We start from the raw sequence: 22,090 nt of genomic DNA, 5'->3' as shown, positions 1-22,090 counted from the left end.
CGAAATCAAATAGAAAAATAGACTGTGCAGGCAAGACTATATAGTATAAATTTGTACAGTACAAATCTGTACTATATAGTCTAAATCAAATGTGTACACGGCGCCGTTCGATTTGATCCCGATCAAATTTTTTTGAATAGAAAATGAATTGCACAAAGTGTATCGGGCTTCATAGGTCTATGTACTTGGAGCAACCTCCTAATTGCCATATCTCAGGCTGGGTTTGAAAAATGACAGTTAGGAGTGTATGTCTCTCAAACGCTTAGTACATAGACCCCTTAATCTAAATACATTCAACTATTTGTGTCATTGAAAAATACATGTACCAAAAAAATATTTTCTAAACAGTTTATTTATTTCCCAAGTAATGGCAATGAAACTGTGCGTAATATTACGCTCTTATTTCTACATTCTGTATCCTATAAATTCTTGATTGAGGTCCACTCACAGGAACAGCATCCAATTTGGTTCATGGGGATATTGTCTGTAAACACATGACGTTGCTGCTGGGATTTCCTCAATCTTCATACTGCTCTCTGGAGACAGTACAGTGAATGCACAAGTCCTGACCTAAGCATTTTGGCAGGAAACATCAGAGCAGGATCTTGCTTTGTTGCCTGGTAACGACAGAATATAAACCAAAAATACACTGAAATGCCATTTTAGATGTTGAATTTCTGGTTCTGTTACATGAAGATAAAATAATGGACATTTCTCCATATATTCAGATATTTAGAAAGTAAGATGTATATTTTTGGCATGTTCAGATGAACAGCAAGAGTGATGAGCCAGTGAGGTCCTGTCTGAAAAAATAATGATCCTATTTTCCTCAATGTTACTCTGCCTTCTGATTGGTCAGAAATGTTACTAAGCAAATGTTTCTACATACTCCACACATTCTTAAATGTTGCTAGGCAGCTGCCAGAATTCATTAGGTAAAAGCCTAAACATATAAAGCATTGAACACAAGTGAACCATACTACAGACTGTGACTCAAGATAATAAAGGACTCACATACAGTGAATAAAATAGACGTTTTCTCATACACTGTTGCTTCAAATCATCAAAAAGGCCCTCTTAGCATACCATTTCCTGGGTAACTCAGCTAAGCATAGCGTCTCCCAAAATATGTGTCTTATTCACATAAATATAGCAACTGGAAATTACTCCGATAGTTTACACCCCGTGGTGTATCTAATCATACCTGCCTCCTTTTTATAACACCTCTCTGGGAGAAACCCAGAGAGGAGTGAAAGGGGGCGGGACGAGGCTACATTTTGGGGGCGGGATGAGGCTGATGTCACCAAGCCCTGTCCCCATGACAGCCAGCAGCGGTAATTTGCGGGTCCGTGGATTGGGAAAGGGGCTAAAATTTACACAAAATGATGCGATTTGCATAATTTTAGCCCATTATTTCAATTTTCCAGAATCCAGCGGTACCATGGAAGCCGTGCAAACTCATCAGTGGCCATTTTCCTAGAGTTTTGCACATGTGCAAATGAGAATAATCACTGTGAAAATGGCCGCTGCACATGCACAATAGACTCTATAACTACTGGAGTCTACTAGTGCATGGTGCCATTATAGTGACTACACTGCCTGGCTACCGGTGAGAGACAGGAGGGGGATCCTGCTGGAGAGTGAACATGGGCCCTCTGCTCTCATAAAATGCCAATCATTACACTGATGAATTTGTGACATTTGTAAATCTGTGTACGAATGAGTCTGCATCTGTTTACAAAGTTATGTGATACTGTGGCCATGTTTTTTTTTCCTCACACCAAGTTTTGCTTTATGTGCCACTTTGTACTTGTGTTAACCTAATTCCTGGCAGTTACAATTACAGGTCAGTGTCTCTAGCATACATTTAGCTGTGTTTCGCTGTATCTGTGATGTGAATAAGGCAATTTTCTTTGACAGAAATCGTGGTACACTACATGCTGGGCATCCCATTGTATACCAATTCATATTTTGTGAAGAACAGAACTCAACGTAAAACAGATTTCTATGAGCCAATACAGTAACAGTCACATAGCTAGACCATGAAAGGCAGCTGCACAGGACCTAGGTCATTCCATGAAGCTACAATATAATGGATGTACTGTATTTCCATTCCCTTTTCTTTCCAGGTCCGTTTGTGTGGACCAGTGCTGGGGCTCACAGAGGAATGAGAAAAAAAACAGACAGCGCAGCTAATGATAGCAATATCTATTTGCTATTGTACTGTAGATCTCTGCTCTGTATATTGGATATCAAAGATATTGTGCATTGTGGTATCCAGATGATAGATTAGCAATGTCTAGCTAGACAGTCAATAGGTTAGCACTACACAGTCAACATGCATTGGGTCAACAGGTAAAAAAAGATCAACAGTGCTTAACCCCTTCACTAGTAATCCCGGAAATTTTCTAGGCTCTGCGCCAGTGCTAACACTGGCATTCCCAGAAAATCTCCAGCATTGCCACTGTCTCCCCCTCCTTGCGCTGGGCATCACCACTGAGCTGAGCAATGAGCTCAGCTTCAGCCACTGCCCGACTGCAGCTGTCCATCCCTAGCTCATTCCTCCTGGCTGTGTACTTACCTTGCTAATGTCACGCGGGGCGGCGGGGGACGCGAAGAGAAGCCCATAAGCTTCCATGGGGTTACGCCATATAGAACTGGCGTAACCCCCCGCAGTGAAGCCCCGGCGGTGGGGCTTTGCTGCATATGGAAATGCGGTAAAAACCCGAAAATTGGGTTTTTACAGCATTTTCAGTTTGGTGAATCTTGCCCATAATGGTTACCTCTTCCCTTTTGTTATGAATGCCCTCTTCTTCTCACATTTCACTTACAGCTCTCTCCTGCACTTACATCTAAGCTGGTGTGTGTACTGAATTGTGGTGCCTGTACTCTATTTTGTTATTTATTTACTGTAATGTTAAATTCTGTCTCCCTGTACCGGTATATGGTATGCAATTTGTATGGCTCTGTAAAACACATGTGGCACCTTATAAATAAAATGTAATAGTAATAGTAATAATAATAATTATACCCAAACCATTGTTGACCTTTTATCTATCAACATTGAATACCCGTTGACCTAATGCATGTCAACCATAGGTTGCTGATCTATTGACTGTCTACCCAGAGATTATAGTTTTATAGTAACCCACTAACCCATGCACTGTACTCTGGTCATGTGGATATTGGAGGTTATTCTGATTGTTCGGGGGGGGGGGGGGGGCAATGTTTTGCGCATGTGCAGACGCTGTATGCAATTGTCAGGGACTCCAGTTCTCGCTCTGCTCACGTACGGCACTTACCGGCACACTAGGGTATTCTGCACCGCAGATGAGCCATTAGTGCACTCCGCAGTCCCTGGCATGATGTCTCGGTGTCACAAATCCTGTCCTCTGCCACATGATCTAGAAAACTCCAGGGGCGAAATGTAATGGGAGGCGATTTTTTTTTTTTGCGTTTTTTTTTCCGCAAAATATGCCGTTTTCGGGCATTTCCCGAAAATCGCATATTTTATAGGGTGCGATTTGCGGGGAAAAAAATCACATTTTTTAAAGGTGCGATTTTTAAAAATCGCATCCAGATGTTTTCCCATTAAAAAGTATAGAACTCGCATATTTAATGGATTGCGATTTTTAGTAAAGGTTACTAAAAATCGCAAAAAGAAAATAGACCAGGTTCTGACTGGCGATTTTATCAGAAACATGCACAGATCATTGAGATCTGTGCATGGTTCTGTTGTAAAAAAATAGTTAAAACAAAAAAAAAAGAAAAAAAACGGCGCGCGGTCCCCCCTCCTAAGCATAACCAGCCCCGGGCTCAAAAAGCCGGTGCTGGTATCATAAAATCAGAGGGACAAACAAATAGGGGTTCCCTTGATTTAATGAAACCAGCACCAGGCTCAAGGTCCAGCGCTGGTTCCAAAATACGGGGGACAAAATGACTAGGGGTCCCCCGTATTTTAAGAACCAGCACCAGACCCAACCAGCCAGCAGGGTAATGCCACAGCCGGGGGACACTTATTATATAAGGTCCCACGGCCAAAGCATTAACCCCGTGGCTGGTCAGCATGGGCAGGGGTCCTGGGGAAGTGGGGACCCCCCCAATGAAGGGGTCCCCCCCCTCCAGGACTTACCAGCCCATGCTGAAAGTCCGGGGCTGTCCCCGATGCCCCTGGGCGGTGGGCATCGGGCTGATGAAAAGTGTAAAAAAAAGAATAAAAACTATTGTCTTATACTGTAAAACTATGAGTCCCAGCAAGCCTACCCCGCATGCTGGGACTTGGAGAACCACAAGTCCCAGCATGCGGGGCATTAAAGGGCCCGCTGGCACTTGTAGTTCCACAGTACAAAAAATAGTTAAATAAAACACACTGACACCCAGAAAAATAAAGTTTAATACATCCACAGCCCACACATACTGATACTTACCTACCTTGAGCCCGTAGGTCGTCCCTGGATCCTGGGTCCGGGGCTCCTGGACTGAAGAGTCCGGTTCCGGGGCCTTGGTCCTGGTTCCGGGGCTGGTCCGGGGTCCTGGGCTCCTGGGCTGAAGAGTCTGGTTCCGGGGCCTTGGTCCTGGTTCCCGGGGCTGGTCCGGGGTCCTGGGCTCCTGGGCTGAAGAGTCCGGTTCCGGGGCCTTGGTCCTGGTTCCGGGGCCTTGGTCCTGGTTCCGGGGCTGGTCCGGGGTCCGGGGCTGATGTCTCCGGGGTCCAGAATCCGAAGTAATCCAAAAGGGGTACCTGAGGAAGGAAATCCTACTCACCTGGTCCCCGGCGACGACCCCGACATCTTCTCCGGCAGACGCGCTGCTCCCGGCTGGTACCCGCTCACGGACTGGAGAGGCGCAGAGATGTTTCATCTTCCGCGCCTCTCCTCAGAATGATTCCATTGGCCGCCTAGCGGCCATTCAGGAGCCGAGAAAGTGCTTAGGAGGGGGGACGCGTTTTTTTTTCAAGACACCGCACAGTACTGAAAATGTGCCGATTTTCATGACTGAAAATCGCACATTTTCAGGACTTAAAAATCGCCCGAAATCGCACCATATCGCACTTTTTTGCCGCATTACATATGCGAATTCGCGGCAAAAAACGCGATTTGTAAATTTCGCCCCTCGTGTATTTCCTGTTCTGCGTATGCTGCTGCTGCAGCAAGTCACATGATCCAGGTAAACTCAATGGTTCTGTGTGCTGCTACTGCAAGCTGCAGCCAATTAGCAGCCACCTGGGGGAATATAAGCCAGCTTCCCAGAGTCCTCCTTGCCTTGAACAAACTTGTCAGTTTCCCTGCAAATTCTCCAGCGTCAGCTCTCAAAGGCTCCTGGCTTGCTCCAGAGATCAGTTACCAGTGTCCTGCTGTTACCTGCTGCTTACCTGGTTATTCCACTGCTGCCAGAAGACTCCACTATTCTATCTCTAATGTGATCCAGCTCTCGGAGTTCAGCTCAGGGTTATCAGCATAGTCTCCGGATACCTGTCAGTTCCCATACCGATTACCTTACTGGCTCCCAGGCCGCATCATTGGTACCCAGTCCTACTCCGGGTGTTCACATGCAAATCGCCCGGTGATGCGGGTGCGAGGAGTGCGCAGGTGACATCAGCATATGTCATCTGCCGGCCTACTTCCCGAACAGGGCGCTCACACATTACAGACCATAGGAATGTCACTGATCTGTGTGCACTGAAGAAATCATTCCCTGGTCGCCAAAGGCTGCGAATGGATGATTATGCAAATCATCCATTCACAGCCGTGCGGGGGATCACAGCGTGCAAGAGGGGGTGGCAGCGGCAACTGGGGTCAACCAGAATAAGGGTTATTGTAAGAAGATCAGGGTAGGGAAGCCCTCTCCTGTGGTAGATGGACAACTCCAAACACACAGCAGCCAAGAAAACAGCACACCATTCCAGGCAATATAGTAGTGGCTAGTTTTATAGTGCAGTATATAAAACAAAACATAAAAATAAGTATAGCCCATCTGGGCACTAATTAAACATAATAGATTCCTTAATGCCTCTACCACAAATACAGGCATATACACAGTACTTATGGCCTGATTCAGACCTGTTCGCTAGGGTGCATATATTTGGTCGACGACCATCGAATAATTTTTCTCTTCTTCAGAAATAAAAGGACTGCGAAATATGACAAACAACATAAAACATCAAACAAGTGGATACAGTGCTTGAAAATACTTATTTGCCCTGAGGAAGATCTGCGAAGCTTACGCCGGCCAACCAAGCCGTGCGGACATCTTCAGATCACTGTCTTATATCTTTGTCTGTGTATACCAGTCCTTATCAGGACTCTAATGTATTTTTGTATTTACTAAAAACGCTGCCTTCACCCGACTTATAGCCGTCAGGCTGCCTCGCGGCTGACACGCTCCTGATAGGAGAGACGCAGCCGACGGCAGCCACCTGCCTAGAACTAACATTAAAAGCGGTGACCCCAACCGCAACAAATGTATATTACCACCGCTGTATATCAATTGTGACTATTATAGCCAATGCAGTGTATAGGAATTAATACATTTGTGTCAATCTGTAACTCGAGTGAATTGTTTCTCAGTTATATATTAACACCCATGCCTGCTTGTCTACAGCAATATCTCCTGAATTTATGTAAGGGTTTAGTATCAGTACACTCATTGGTGCTGCTGCACTGTGAGGAACTGTAATAACCCAGATTACGTATATCGGAGGAATAGTGTGATATGCTGTTTGATTGAACCGATTTGGTAATACCATAAACACATTCATATCAACAACAGACTACCGGTGTAATCTTTAGACAACCAGTATCTAACAGCAATTTGTAAAATTAATACACAGACCTCAGAAACTATTTGGTGACACTTTCCTTAAACATTAAAATTAAATAATTGAACAAGGAATATCTCCAAGTGTCCCTCATACATTGCCATAGGCACATACTTGTACTGTGACAGTAGATCTAAGACTCCGCACGTGCATCTTTTAATGCACTGTATTCACTTGTTTGATGTTTTATGTTGTTTGTCATATTTCGCAGTCCTTTTTAAAAACTTAAATAATAAAAGGTATATTTTATGATCTCTTTCTTGTTAACTGGTGCACCGCAAAAGACAAACCTTTACCCTCCCCAATATTTAAACTGCCAATCCATTTTTGTCTGTGGTAGCACACCCCTGTGATCTATTGTCATGTCTCATTAATCACATGACAGGGGGCCATCCAGATCAAACAATTGAGTCTCCCCATCTTGTGCAACGAAACCCCCCAATCCCCCAACTACCCTTCAGGGGAATGGCCAGCGTTTTCATAGGGATGCCCATAAAACGCTGGGCGTTGCTCAGATCCAGCCCTGTGTCTGCCAGGGGACTGTGAAACCCACAGCAGCCATTTGTTCCCAGGATTTGCAAACCCAAAACATCTTGGGCTGAAAGCCGAAAGACATGAAATGGGCCCTGTGTTCCCTTTCACATCCACACCCAAGGAACCCCCAGTGGCGTAACTATAGCACCGCAGCCCCCGCGACCGCGGGGGGGGGGGGGGGCGCTATGCATGTGCGGGCGCCGGGGGCTGCAGTGTTATAGTTACACCCCGCCGCCCGCCGCACCAACCCCCGCAAACCCCCCCCATCCCCAGTCTTCAGTACGCGCTGGTCCCGGCTCCCTTCTTCTGCTATGAGGACCACCACAAAATGTCCGCCCCCATTTAGCAGACAGTTCTCTGAAACTGTCTGCTGTATGGGGGCGGACATTTTGTGGTGGTCCTCATAGCAGAAGAAGGGAGCCGGGACCAGCGCATACTGAACCTAGGTAAGACTGCGGGGGGTTTGAGGGGGTTGGTGCGGCGGGTGGATGGCGGAGGGGCGGGTGAGTGGCTGGGCACCCTCCCTTTAACGGCGGGGGGGGGCGCCCAAAATGTAGTTACGCCGCTGGGAACCCCTATCCGGCTTTAAAAAGACAATATCTCCCATTTATCACTTTACTAGTGCTTCTGTCACAATAAGGTGGAACTATCCTTTGTGCAGCAGGGCCCCTGAGGACTAAGGGAGCCACTGTTGCCCCATCACCCTCTTTCTGTTACACACTGTTTTACCCTGTCACACTCTGTGCCCCCTGCCTCTCCCTGTCATCAATAAACTCTCCTTGTTGCCCACTTGCATGGTGCATATTGTAAACTTGGGTTGGGGTGGAGGAGAGGGGCCCAAAATTATATTTTTGCACCTGGGCTCACTGCCCACAAGTTCCGTCACCGCACAATATGTATCTGATTATAGCTCTAACTGTAATTGTAATTTCATTTCACAGACATATTGTAAATTGCTGACTACTGGTGGCTAAATGCACTCAGCTGTAAAGCAATGGTGCACGGACTTGCATGAGTTCCTTGTTGGAATCCTACTGTGAGCTTGAAACTGCATAAGTTCATAAGAAAATTACAAAGAGAATTCCAATTTAATTTTAGTCGTAAATTAGTTATTTCCCATAAAACTTTAATTTTTCCAGACTAATCTGCTTCGTTTCCTTGTTCCCTTTGCAGCAAATATTACTTTTTTAATTCATTAAGGAAACATATTTTTGAGTAAAGCAGCAATAACTGTTGTAGGGAATGAGTAACAGATATTTGTTTTGTATAAAGAGCTGTTTCTTTTACTTTTAGTTGTTAAACTACATAAATGATTATGTTCTGTGTAAAATACATAAGGTACTAGGTCTGAATCAGTCAGATTACATTTCTATAACAAGAACCATTTCATTTTTTTTCTGACGTACTTTGCAGTCATGCACATTGTATTCAAGCAATGTCAACACAGCACTTAATCCTGGTTTGGCACCTCTGGTATATTACATGACTTATAAACACTGTGCTACCAAGCCTGGGATTTCTCTAATAAATCAGCCAACTGGAAGCATCATGGTTATTTAAACTGCATAGAGTTTGATTTAGAGATGGAAGCAGTAAGCACCACAGGCGCCGATTGAGAACCCACGGAAATTCAAGAGCACCCGCTGTCCGCCATCCGAGTCCTGCTTGCCACTGCTGGGCTGCTGCAGGTGGTACTAGTGCTGTTCACTGCCACGGCAGACTGCAGTGCTGAATAAAAACAAATCAAATCAAACCAACACCACCTAACCTGCCGCGGCCGCTCTACTTTTCTTCCGCCCGACCCTGCCTGTGCAGTCCACGCCACGCGCACTCTCTTACGCGATGCACGTCATGCATCACACGCTCACTGTCACAAACGCCACCTGGTGCCATCTCCAACCTCCCCCTCCCGGCTCCCTCTCCTCCTCGCGCAAACACAGCGCGCCCAGCCACCTGCAGACCATTGCGAGGAGGAGGCAGCAGCAGGCAGCTTACCCGGCCATCCCGGACCCCAACAGCATCAAAGTGAGTCCACCACTCCTGTAACAGTCGTTAAATATGAGCAGAGGCTGAGCCTGAGGTGTGTGTGTGTCATATGGCTCACCTCACCTGTACTTGCATATGCTTAGCTCCAAAGTAGTGGTGGCTCAGGGATGGACTGGCCGCAGGACTATTGGGGGCTGCAACCTGGGGGAGTTCACAGCCACAGCCACAGGCACCCCGCTGGCACTGTTTAGTCTGTCAGTATGTTCAAGCAGATTTATAAAAAAATTTAGGCTTCATTAATAGAGCTGCTTTTACATAGGAAGTGCAATTGGATGCACTATTCCCCAATTACATTGTAGTTAATGTCTAATAACAAAGGAGTTTGCTGCAGAAAAATTAAATCATCCTATAACATGAGCACCAGGAGGTCACATGTGTCACATGCATTTGTGCTGTAAAAAGGGGGACTCTGCTGCTGCAATGTGTTAAAAGGGCAACTCTGCTGCTGTAATTTGAATATTGGAGACAACTGTGCTGCGTAATATAAATTGGTATTATTTTGTGGCCACGCCCCTTCCCCATGAAGCCACTCCCCTATAGTTTTGGCTTGAGCACCCACCAGCAAAATGATAAATCGGCACCTATGGTAAGCACAGCAGATGCAGCTGCCTTGTGAAAATATGCTAATGTTGAGGGAGGAGTCTAGCGTTAATACTTGCTTGGGACAATGCCCCTGTAACGAACCGGTAAAAGATGGCACCTGAGTCTGGATCTGATGACGGCAACAGCTTCTGAGGTCTTCACGGCCCTTTCAGTGAAGAGATCCTATGGAAGGAGATGAAACACCCCGGAAGAGGCCCACAAAAGAGTAACACGTTTAGCAATGACAAATATTTATTTGAGGACACAAGGACTGGTCGCTGCAATGCATTTACGCACATGTACGAGTAGCAAGAAAAAGGTTCAACATGCAAAACAGTCACTTTATATCATTCAATAGATAAAGCAGTAAATAATCAATGACCACATTAAAGAGAGAACAATTTCACAATAAATGACATCACATCAATAACAATATGATAGAGCAGAACATTTAAAGAGAATGATTTTACGTTACTAAGGCATTTACTGCACAAGTGACACTGTACCACAAAATGTCAGCCAGGTGGCACTACGCACCCTGTATACACTAAACTGTAGTCCCTGGTGCAATCAAAGGAGTTACTGAACTTGAAGAAAAAGGTCCCATGAAGGCAGATTCTCCTAAGAAAGATTTGGGCCCTATCTTAGGGCCTTATTCTGGTTGGTGCGGGCGGCCCGTACGCGTACGTTCGGGGGGTTTTTGTGATCTGCGCATGCGTACCATCTCCAATGCGCAGGCGCGAACACTCCACAACGCTTACGGACGGGTCTCTCCGTGCGAAAAAACCTGTACGCGAGAGTACGGGCATTGGGGGCGGCATAGGGGCGTGATGAGGGGAGCGGCCGAAATAATGAGGGAAAATGGGCGTAAATATGGGCGTACACGGGGGTGTGCACCAAAAATGAACGGTGCTACTACCGCACGATCGGCTAAAGCACCGTTCATTTCGGACACAAAACAGGCGCCCGCCAACCGCCAGCTCAGACCACCCCTACAGATACCGCATGCCAGCGTGCGCCTGGGTTTGCTAATTAACGCTGATTACTACTCAAACACATACACCTGAATGTAATAAGCAATGCTGCAGTCTATTAAGTCCAAACCATGATTTCACTACCTGCAAGCCACACACAGCACTCAAACACATTGGAAGCTTATCTTTCTATACTTCTCGACATTTAAAGGTTTGTTTAATTTAAGGTAAGAATCTTTTTAAGACCTGCTTATATATGCTAAGGTAGGTATTTGTTAAACAGTTATACACATTCACTACGTGCTTTCATAGACTTTACACAGTAGCACACTCAATCTACACAAGTCGACATGTGTCAACGTGTTCACTCTAATACAAACATAGGTTTTGTATTTATGATACAATAACATAAACCACATCTAACACCTACAAAGGATGTTTCAGCAATGTTTTAAGCCCATGCCCACTATTTTGCACACAATCTTTGTATAGTACCCAAAATACAGACCTGTACCACTATCTGATCTGCTATGAATTGGATTTTACTACACTCTGGATGTAAGATGCCACCAATCACATTATTGCACTCACATCTCTCTAACAAAGGATTCCTACATCTGCTTATGACACTGTAAAATCATATATATGTACAAAGTTAAACATGTTTGTCCACAAGCAATTTTATCATGTTTGGCCGATTCACACATCTTTTTTTAGGGAGGACACATATGCATTCCTACACAAATGTACCTTTTGACCCTTGTTTGTCTACCTCACCCACTCCATGAGGAAAGCATTGTTCTGGACCTGCTTTTACCTACTAATGTAGGAGCTACCTCACCTGCACACAAACTGCTTTCTCACCTATTAAGTTGCTCTGCACATGTGCTGACACAAACTAATTAGCAGGGAAAAGTTGGATAGGAACATGTGAATGGGCATGGAGAGGGTTACACATGGGAAACTTCTACCACACTTCAACAAATGTTCAAAAATACCCTGGTCAGTAAGTACACATAAATGTAGTATTTGTTTCACACAAGAAGTTACACATACAACAATTTTGTTTTAATTGGTAAAATAAATTTATTTGCTGTTCAGCATCACAGCTTATTTGACACTTTAATGTCATAAATCAAATAAACAAATAAAATATAGACAAAAATAAAAAAACAGCCAGAACAAGAGGTTGCATATCTCCAAACATGTGTTACCCTGCAAATGCAATGGTGAAAGAAATGGGGACACCAGAATACGTACTGCAACAACCAGGGTGAATACTAAGCAAGATACACACCACCAAAAATTTATCCTGCATTTGTAGAGGTCAAAATAAGAACTTTAATGCCCATGGCACGAAAATGGATCGATGGCCAACTCAGGAAGTGGATGTCCAGTGCAATTTAAACATTTGGGGTCCAACCACAGAGGAAGTGAACCAGGTCTCATTATTTGGGCCCTTTTTTCCCCTTTTTAGATGGGGCCTTGGGGACAGGGGCCTTTGGCTCAGATGGCTTGCGGCGTCTTCCCTTAGGGGACACAGGAGGGTCAGCAGAGGTGGAAGGTTGGGGAGCAGCTTGGGGTGGGCCAGCAGATGGGGGATTGTCCCTTAGGGACCTGGCGGTGGTCAGCAGCTCCGCAAGAATTTCATTCTGGCGGCTGAGGTGTTGGCCAATGCTTTGCATGCCAGCCGCCAGAGTGTCATTCATGCGGTTGAAGGCCTCACACTGCTGCCTGGTTGTGGCCTGCCAATCCGCCAGAATTTCCACAACCTGCTGCTGACGGGCCGCAGCATCCTCCCCTTGCTTCTCGATCCTCTCCAGCGTCACCATCAAGCTGGCATCCCATGTGTCCTGTGTCTGGGGGTGTCGTCTTGGTGAAGGCTGGACCACTTGCTCCACCTGTGGCTCTGCAGAGAAAGATGCTGCCGGTTCATCCTGGGTTTCTGCTTGTTCTAGGATAATAATTGAAAACAATGTCACCATCACATACGCACTAAAAAATATCTTTCCAAATACAATGCATTACTGTGACTTACCATCAAAATCAGCAGCAAAGATCTCCACCGGGAGCTCACTATCCACATTGGATATCCCCCTGACCTCGGCCACATCAATGACATCCAAGGCATCCTGCTCCAGGGGGGTATATTCCAAGGTGTCTGGCATAGGCCCCCTCCCGGTGGACATGCTGTGGTTGTACTGGTCAGTCATCTTCCTCTTCAGTGTCGTTTTGAAGTCTGTCCACCTACAAGTTTAAACATACAAATATCACCATGAGATATGTGCACCACTGTGCTAGTGAACATCATGACTACGTTACATTTCCTAGTGTGGGTGATCTTATGTTTTTTAGCCATATGTATCCCACACACACATTAATGTCTCCATTAGGAGGCATTTCAGTGTCTCATCTCATTCATTAGGCCACTAAATGCACATACATAGATCACTATGCAGAAATGACATCATCCATGGCCAAATTATGCACCTCCACCTGTTGTGAAACTACACATTCCACCATAGCTTGACAGTGTGGTTATTATGGAGTAATTTAACTATGGGATGGCATACTGGGATGTGTAGTTTCTCACCAGCTACATGTGCACAGTTTGGTCATTCTTGTTTCAGTAGCATCATATGGAACATGTTACAACAACTCTTTCAAAAACACACTTTCTCTTGTCCCATCACATACTTCACATACTTCACATGAGCAGTACTGTGCCCATAACCTCACATCACACCAATGGTGCATGTTTCATATATAAATGTGGGTTATTAGACATGGTTGTGTTCACATGTGACATTGAAGTGTAGCACTATCTACAAACACACCTTTCTATTATTCTCAAAACATACATGTAACATATGTACACACATATGACATTATCAGGGGGACAAACACACTTGCCTTTTCTTCACCGCTAGCCAATCTCTGACCACTGGTGACACCTGGTTCCCTTCCTCTGTGATCTTCTCCCAAAGGTTTCTCCTTGCACTGGCACCCGGCTTCCTGGTTGGCAATTCGATCCATTCGCGTGCTCTGGGCACTAAAATTCGCAATTCTGCCTCTACAAATGCAGGGTTTCTCTTTTTGGTGGTGGTATCCTGCTCAGTCCTCACCCTAGATGTTGCAGCTCGTTTTCTGGTGGCCCCAGTTCTCTCACCATGCACCTGCTGGGTCACACCTGTTTGGAGAGATGCAACCTCTTGTTCTGGCTGGTTGCTTGGCCCTTGTGGAGCTGGTGGAGGTTGAACAGGGCCTGTTAGTGAGGGGCCCGCTTGGTCTTGCAGGCTACTTCTCTCTTGGGCCCTCCTTCTCCGCTCCTGTTCCCTCTTCTGCAAAGCTTCAAGCAGGGATTCTGCTGTAGCTCTCTGTAGAGCGTCCTCAGCTGCGGAATCGTCTGAGCTAGACATGTTTGCAGCAATTCTGGCCTGCATCTGACTGAATATTTATATGTTAATCTCCCGCCATGAACAAGGGGGCGTATATTTTTCCCCGCAATGTAGTTGCTAATTTACGCTAATATTTCCCGCCGATAATTGCCGCTCAAATTACGCAGGTCTCAACGCACCTGATCATTCACCTGTATATGCACATACATAGGTTGTGGAGCATTGTGTGCTACATCGTGAAATGTGTGCACCTGTCATTCCAATGATGAGTGTTGTCAGCTGGTATCTGTTGGAGTTCGTGTATGCTTTCTGAGTCACATTTCAAAACATCACGTTATAATGCTTTCCTTACATATGTAATGAGTATGAAATTGTCATACACCAACATGTTGCATTGGGCCTTTTTTAGCAGCGTATTTATTAGTAGACGGTTGCGTGTATTCTTTTCAGCACACTGTATATACAGTGCGTCTCTCCATGGAAATCGGTGTATTGTGCCCTTTTAGCAGCGTATTTATTAGTAGACGGTTGCGTGTATTATTTTCAGCACACTGTATATACAGTACGTCTCGCTATACATTGAAAGCATGCTGTTGGTTATGGTGTGTGTATATCAGAATGGTCCGCGTAAGTTTCTATTCGCATCCAGTTTGTTAATGTAAGAAGGATTAATAAAGTTAATACTAAACAAACAATTTTTTTACACCAATCAGCAAGCACCAAAAGTGATATATGTACCTGCAATTAATAACTGCGCCATTGCCAATATGACTTCAACCAGGGCTAGGGCGTTTTCTACCCAGGAGCTGTTGGCCTTGGTTGAGGTCATGGACCGGCGCCTGGGGCCCAGGGGCCCATATGTGTCCAACATGGACAAGCGGCGGGCATATAATGCTGCCCGCCGGCTAATCTACGCCCGGACCGGCGTCCGCAGAAGCCTGGCCCAAGTTGAGCGGCGCTGGTCTGACCTGCGCCGGCGGCAGCCAGTGTTGCTTTCTACACTTCGCCGCCATATTGCCCGATGTAAGTTTTTATTTACTAGTATGTCTGCGTTTTTTTTTCAATGATTTCTGTAATTTTTATAAATATGTTCATGAGTATGTGGGTGTATAGGGGGTGTATATGGGTGTATAGGGGGTGTATATGGGGTGTATAGGGGGTGTATAGGGGGTGTATATGGGTGTATAGGGGGTGTATATGGGTGTATATGGGGTGTATAGGGGGTGTATAGGGGGTGTATAGGGGGTGTATAGGGGGTGTATATGGGTGTATAGGGGGTGTATATGGGTGTATAGGGGGTGTATATGGGGTGTATAGGGGGTGTATATGGGTGTATAGGGGGTGTATATGGGTGTATAGGGGGTGTATAGGGGGTGTATAAGGGGGTGTATAGGGGGTGTATAGGGGGTGTATAGGGGGGGTATAAGTAGTCGCTCTGTTTTTGGGTGTAGCATAGCAATTAGTTCGCATGATAAATGTCTGAAATATAACAGCAATGATAATTTGTAAGGTTATGAGCATGACTAATGTGACTTTTTCTTTCCCCCATTTTTATGAAACCCAACCTTCGATTTCTATGCCATCAACATGAAAATTTCAGCACGGGCAAGGGCACGCATGGAAGCCCGGGAGGAGGCAGCCCGGGAGCAGACAGGAAGAGGAAGAGGAGGAGGAAGAGGAGGAGGAAGAGGAGGAGGAAGAGGAGGAGACTATGGGTTCTGCTGGTGACCACCAAATTTCCACATCCCCTTCCACCAGCCACTCCCCTACCCCCACCCACACCCCTACCCCCACCCACACCCCTACCCCCACCCCCTCCCCTACCCCCACCCACACCCCTACCCCCACCCACACCCCTACCCCCACCCACACCCCTACCCCCACCCCCTCCCCTACCCCCACCCACACCCCTACCCCCACCCCCTCCCCTACCCCCACCCCCTCCCCTACCCACACCCCCTCCCCACCCCATTTCCAACCCCCCTACACCTCTCCACCACCCACCCCCAAACCTCTCCAATCCCCACTCCAACCCACTACCAGTATCCCAAGTCCTATCCCATCCCCCTTGCTCCTGACCCCCCCAACCACCGGACACCCAACCAGCGGCGAGCAGGATGGCTCAACTAGCCGTAAGTAAATAATGTGTCTAATGTTTACCTACACATTTCTACACATAAACAATCACAACAACCACATATGTGTATCCAACATCAACATTAGTTGCAACATATCACTGCAGGGCGACCATGAGGTGTGGCCTGTCCTTCTCCAGGAACAAGGGTCCCCTTGGTGGTTTTTTGGAGTGTGGCCATGGCTCACCCCTTGAATAATTGACATAACAGTACATCCAATGAGATATCCGACATTAGTGGTGTTGTAGTTATGTGGGTCCAGGTGTTGGGTAACTCCACTTCCCAGCATGATGTGCAACATTAATTTATAGATTGTTTTGTTAATAGTGTGTGAGGCCATGCGGATGCATGCTTTACAAACATAGCTTTAGGCCTATAATTTGTACAGCAATGTCCTAAATTTAAAATAGTAAGGAGTGCTTAAGCCACAACAATGTCATAACCCTTAAATAGCACAGCCTAATTGTGAGGTTAGAGGTGAGTCCCCCAAAACAAAACTACCAATTGGGATACAGCATACATCCATCCAAGAAGGAGTAATTAATTTAATGTTATGTAATATGTACAGTATGTGTGTGTCAACAGAATAGTATTTTGGACCGTGTTTACAGCAGACACATCTTCAATGTAGTTGTAAAATGTATGTGGCCTTCACAGTTAACTCCCAAATTCATATTATGTTACAATGCAACAAACATTTGTGTATATGATATATTAAAATATACTGTAATGTTTTTTTTCCCTTCACTACAGACACAGAACAGCACCAGGATGATGTGGAGGAAATTCTGCGGGAAATCTTCCTGACATTATTTTATTTCACTATTCTTTTTGGCCGACTGGAGGCCCTCCTTTAATTTTTTTTTCCCCCCCTTACTCTGTTTTGTTGAAATAAATGTTTTTGAAAAGTTAGAAGTTTCCTGTGTTTTTAATCATAAATATGTGAGAGGGTTTGTAAGAGCAGGTACATACAGATGTGTAATGTAAGTTAGATTGGTAATTTGAGGTGAGGGGTAACAATTGATGTGTGAATTTGTGTGTTTTTGAGTTAAATAACACATAGTGAAAATGCATGAATTTTTAATGTTGTTAGATTAAAACATCACACATAACATCAGGGTAGGTATACATGTTACACATTTTGGACAAACCAATTATGGACATAATTTAGTACATACACACAAACACCAACATAAATTTATTTAAAAGTAAAAGCAATGTGGGGACACATAGATAGTGATTAAAATGCAACATTAGAACATAACAAATATACATGTAATGAGGGTTAAAATGTTGAGTTATTAGGGTCTTTATTAAGATAGACAATTGAGTTAATAAAAAACAATAATTGAATAACAATTTGATTAATTAATTAATTGCCTTAATTATAGTTGAAAGGCAAGATTTGCAGGTCCATACATGTGAAGGGTATGCCAGCGTACACGGACGTACGCTCACTCTCACGAGCGGTGACATAAGCTGAGTTTTCCATTGAAAACAATAGCGACCCATCCGTGCAAGCTGGCGTACGCTCAGATTTCCGCAAGAAGTTGGCGGGAAGACGGACGAGAGACGTCCGTAAACGGTGGCGTACGCTCTGTTGTACGCCAGTTGTCGGAGTCATGGGGCTGATCCGTCCGTGTACGTTGGCGTACGCTCAATTGTACGCCACTCCCCTTAGACGTTGTTTCTGGCCGTACGTATGCGGCTGATTTGTGGGTGGACTTAACCCCAACGGCCGCGTACGGAGAGCGTACGTTAATAGGGAACGTACGCACGTTTGGCCGCTCCGATCAGAATAACCTCCTTAGTGTGCACACTAGCTCAGGCAGAACCACAAACGGCATACTACAAAACGGTCCTCACGGAGGGACAGGCAGGGTCCCATACCTTAGAGTAACCTCCTGAGATATATGCTGGCCATGCTGCAGGGGTAGCTGCAAGAATGAGTGGGCCTAACAGACAACGGGCCTGGGTAGTAGGGACCCCACAATTTTCCTTCTTTTTGGGTAGCCAGCAATGCAATAGTTGAGGTAGCGGTCACTGGAATGGCAGCGGTCTAGTGAAGGGGCGAATGACGGTGAGGAGAGCAGTGAAGGGGAAGCACAGGTGGGGCATTAATGGCTGCCCTGGTTGGGACAGGATACAGAGGTGCGAGTTTGCAGGGAGTACCTTAATGAGCTCCTGCTAGTAACGACTCCCTGGACCGGACAGGCTGGATCCTTTTCAGTTGTAGCGGGCGCCTCAGGGGGTTTCCAGTGTCGCACCCCACGTGGTGGCCCCACTTGATGCGGTAGAGGCCTCCCTTCACTGCCACCATCTGTCCCCAGCCCTGCTGCCCACCGAAATCAGGGGCAGATTTATTAAGCTTGAAGAAGAGATAAACTGGAGATAAAGCGGAGAAAAGGTAAAAGGAGATAAAGCACCAGCCAATCAACTCCCAACTGTCTTTTTCAAACACAGCTGATTGGCTGGTGCTTTATCTCCTTTTACCTTTTCTCCGCTTTATCTCCAGTTTATCTCTTCTCCAAGCTTAATAAATCTGCCCCTCAGCCTCTTATCTATGTCGCAGCTCCCGCTGTGCGCCGGCTGTCAATTACCGCCGCAGCCACTGAAGCGCCGCTATTCTCTCAGGCTCCCGGGATGCTGACCTCTGGCTGCACACTTTTCCCCCATGCTGCAGGATACTCACTGCCGGGCTCCTCTCTCTTGCGCACCTCTCTCCTCACACATGCCACCCGACCCCTTCCTCCGGCACATCACGCTGTCCTCCTCTGTCACCCCTGACCTCCTCTTTGGCGCCACTGAGACAGACAATCCCCAGAGTGCTGGGCTCTCCTCCTGCAGCACGGTAAAGTCACCTCCTGGGTCCTAGTACCCGGCTCTTGTTAAACCTTCATGCCCCAGTCAATGGGTAAAAGGGTTGGTTTAAGCAGCGCTGGCTGCAATTTGCAGAGGGGCAAGGGGTATAGGAGGTACCTCCTGGAGGGGGGCACCACACATACTTGTCTATTCTGGGGAATGGCCTCCCTAATAGAGGGTATAGTGTTCCTGAAGAGCTCACCACTTGAAGGCCAAGAGATGTCAGGCATTCTGGTCAGGTGCTCCAGACCTCAGTCACCAGTCTTCTGGGTAGGTTTCTAATTAAGGAATATGGCGTCTGCACCCAGCTCTATCTCTCGCGACCATGTTACCGTACAGCCACGGCATGAAACCGCAGGAGATTTGCAGGGGATCTGGGATTCCAATAGAGGACAATAGCCAATATTCCCAGCCGGTCCCAGGAGGAATTCAGCAGGCAAACCCAAACGCCCCAGCCCAGGGGACGCAAGGACAAGATGGCGCCGGCACTCTCCACGCGGACAGCGGCAGCACCTCTCAGCCAAGGTCGCTTCCCACTCACACCTCCCAATACTACAGAGTGCAACCGATGCTTGTCTCTCCAGCCCACTGCAGCACCCGGGAGAGAGGTGCCAGGTCAAGCCCCAGCTAGACAGCAGGAGATCAGCGGCTTCCGGAGCTCAGCACAGCTGCAGGCCGCAGCTGCTGATTTCCAGAATCCGACAGCCGAATGTTCCAGGGGGCACACCAGCAGAAGAGCAGGGCGGTGAGTGGGATAGCCCACACCTGTTATAGAGGTAAGGGTCCTTGGCGGCAGCAGAATAGGATGGGTTTTAGGATATATGGAGGGAGCACAGGGAATCTGCTGCCTACTCCATTCACGGCCAAGCCACAATCATTAAGCAGTCTTTTTATTAACTTTGATAAGATATGTATTTTATTGTATTGTTTGCTGAGATAGTCTCTTATAGTAAGTCAATTCTGTTTTCTGATTTGCTCAGGATGACCTCTGACCACGTCATGCTGCAAAGAGGTGGGGAGTTTAACTGGGGCAGTACACCTGTCAAACCGTAATGTAGGGGTCCTAAGGCAAGCTCAGAGAGGACAGATATCTCCCGTGGAACAGCTAGCCAACATCTGAGCAGGTGCTCAGACGCTGCCAGCATTAGACTGTGCATGCACAATCTAATCCTGATTTTATGGGATCACTGTGTGCAAAGATGTTGCACTTGATCATTCTGTGTTAACAACCATTATCTGAGTAATTATCAGGTTACTCAGGGTGGCTGAGGAATTCACACTGCAGTGGCCAGAAGATCAGACTCACCTCAGCACTCCCACAACATAGAGGTCAAATGCCTCCATTTTAGGAAATGCTCTCTGTTGCACATCTTCAAAGTGCTACAGCCTGCCAATCTGGGTGTCTCTTAGCTGGCACTGCATCTGACAAATTCAGGACCCGGTCTGTACAGTGCAACTAACAGTTTGTGTACATCTCTGAATGAGATATATATGAGATATTACCAATCAGATTATATTAAGGGTTCTCCTCTTTCACAGTTCCTCAAAGGAATAATAGTACCAAATCAACAACAAATATTGGCAAAACAGAAATAATGTATTATAAACATGCTTGCCTACCCTCCCGCATTCAGCGGGAGGCTCCCCACTTTCACAGGCTCACACTTTCACAGCCGATCCGCATACCCCTCTCTTAAAGGAGCCAGTTGACCCACATGCCACCTCCCACAGGAGCCGGCCGACTTGCATGCCATATTTTCAGGGGGCCAGGACTCACATCGGGAGCCGAGACACATCCGTGGGACATTGGGCACCTTTCCCCCTTTTTACGGGGATCCAGTGACATTGAGAAGGTAATGTGGATATGAAAGCTGCTCTCCTGCACCAAAGCTCTCTCTTCTCTCCCTCTTTCTCACACTGACCCCCCACTCTCCCCTCTCTCTTTCTCTCACTCTCTCTCCCCTCTCTCTTTCTCTCACCCTCTCTCCCCCTTTTTCCATCACACTCTATCCCTGTCTGTCTGTCTCTCTCCCTCTCTGTCTCACTAAGAGACTCTCTTTTTATCCCTCAAACTCTCTCCCTGTAATGCACATTTCCTCTCTTTCTCTGCCACATCTGTGTCTCTCACATAACCCCCCTCTGTTTCTTACACATGCATTTTCTCTCTCTCTCTCTCTCTCTCTCTCTCTCTCTCTCTCTCTCTCTCTCTCTTGTCTTCTCTCTATGGTAAGCCCATAGGGGGGGTTAGACACGCCCTCTGGGTGGAGCATGGCACACCCTCTCAATGGCATAGCGCATTGTATTAGCAGCTAAAATCTCCCTGAGACTAGTTTTCAAAAGGAGGCAAGTATGATTATAAACCGTGATAAGTAAAATATTCGAAGAGCAAGGTTAGTCCTCTGTTAGTCCATAATCTTTCATTATATCAGTTCATTTCTTGTGTTCTTCTAGTTCCAATGTTTGATAAATTGTCTATGAAATGGTATCCTGTCACCTTCTAACAGTAAATACTGGCCTCCTCTCCCTCCCACCTTGTTTATTTTACAAGGTGGAATTAATAGGATGACAAGTTATAAAAAGAAATATATATATAACAAGTATAAAAATGTATGATATAGATATATGAGAATTTAAGATGCACATCATTAATGATATTGAGTGTACATCCAAGTTGATATAGTAAAAGATATCACTCAGAAAGCCATTTCTGAGTGATATCTTTAACTATATCCTGTAGTGTGTATG

General features: G+C 46.1%; 1 long non-coding RNA gene across 1 annotated transcript; it reads right to left on the bottom strand.

The window, feature by feature from the left end:
- Positions 1–334: 334 nt before the first annotated feature.
- On the bottom strand, positions 335–18,754 carry LOC146028820 (uncharacterized). The gene is made up of 3 exons (XR_014455273.1): positions 18,656–18,754; positions 10,095–10,159; positions 335–617 (listed from the first exon to the last, which is right to left on the bottom strand). It is a non-coding gene; the product is annotated as an uncharacterized LOC146028820 (long non-coding RNA).
- Positions 18,755–22,090: the final 3,336 nt, after the last annotated feature.

The sequence above is a fragment of the Crinia signifera genome, chromosome 1 (assembly GCF_055691185.1).
Source record: "Crinia signifera chromosome 1, ASM5569118v1, whole genome shotgun sequence".
Taxonomy (NCBI): Eukaryota; Metazoa; Chordata; class Amphibia; order Anura; family Myobatrachidae; genus Crinia; species Crinia signifera.
Note: the sequence above shows the minus strand (reverse complement) of the source record. Positions and strands in the feature narration are given on the sequence as shown.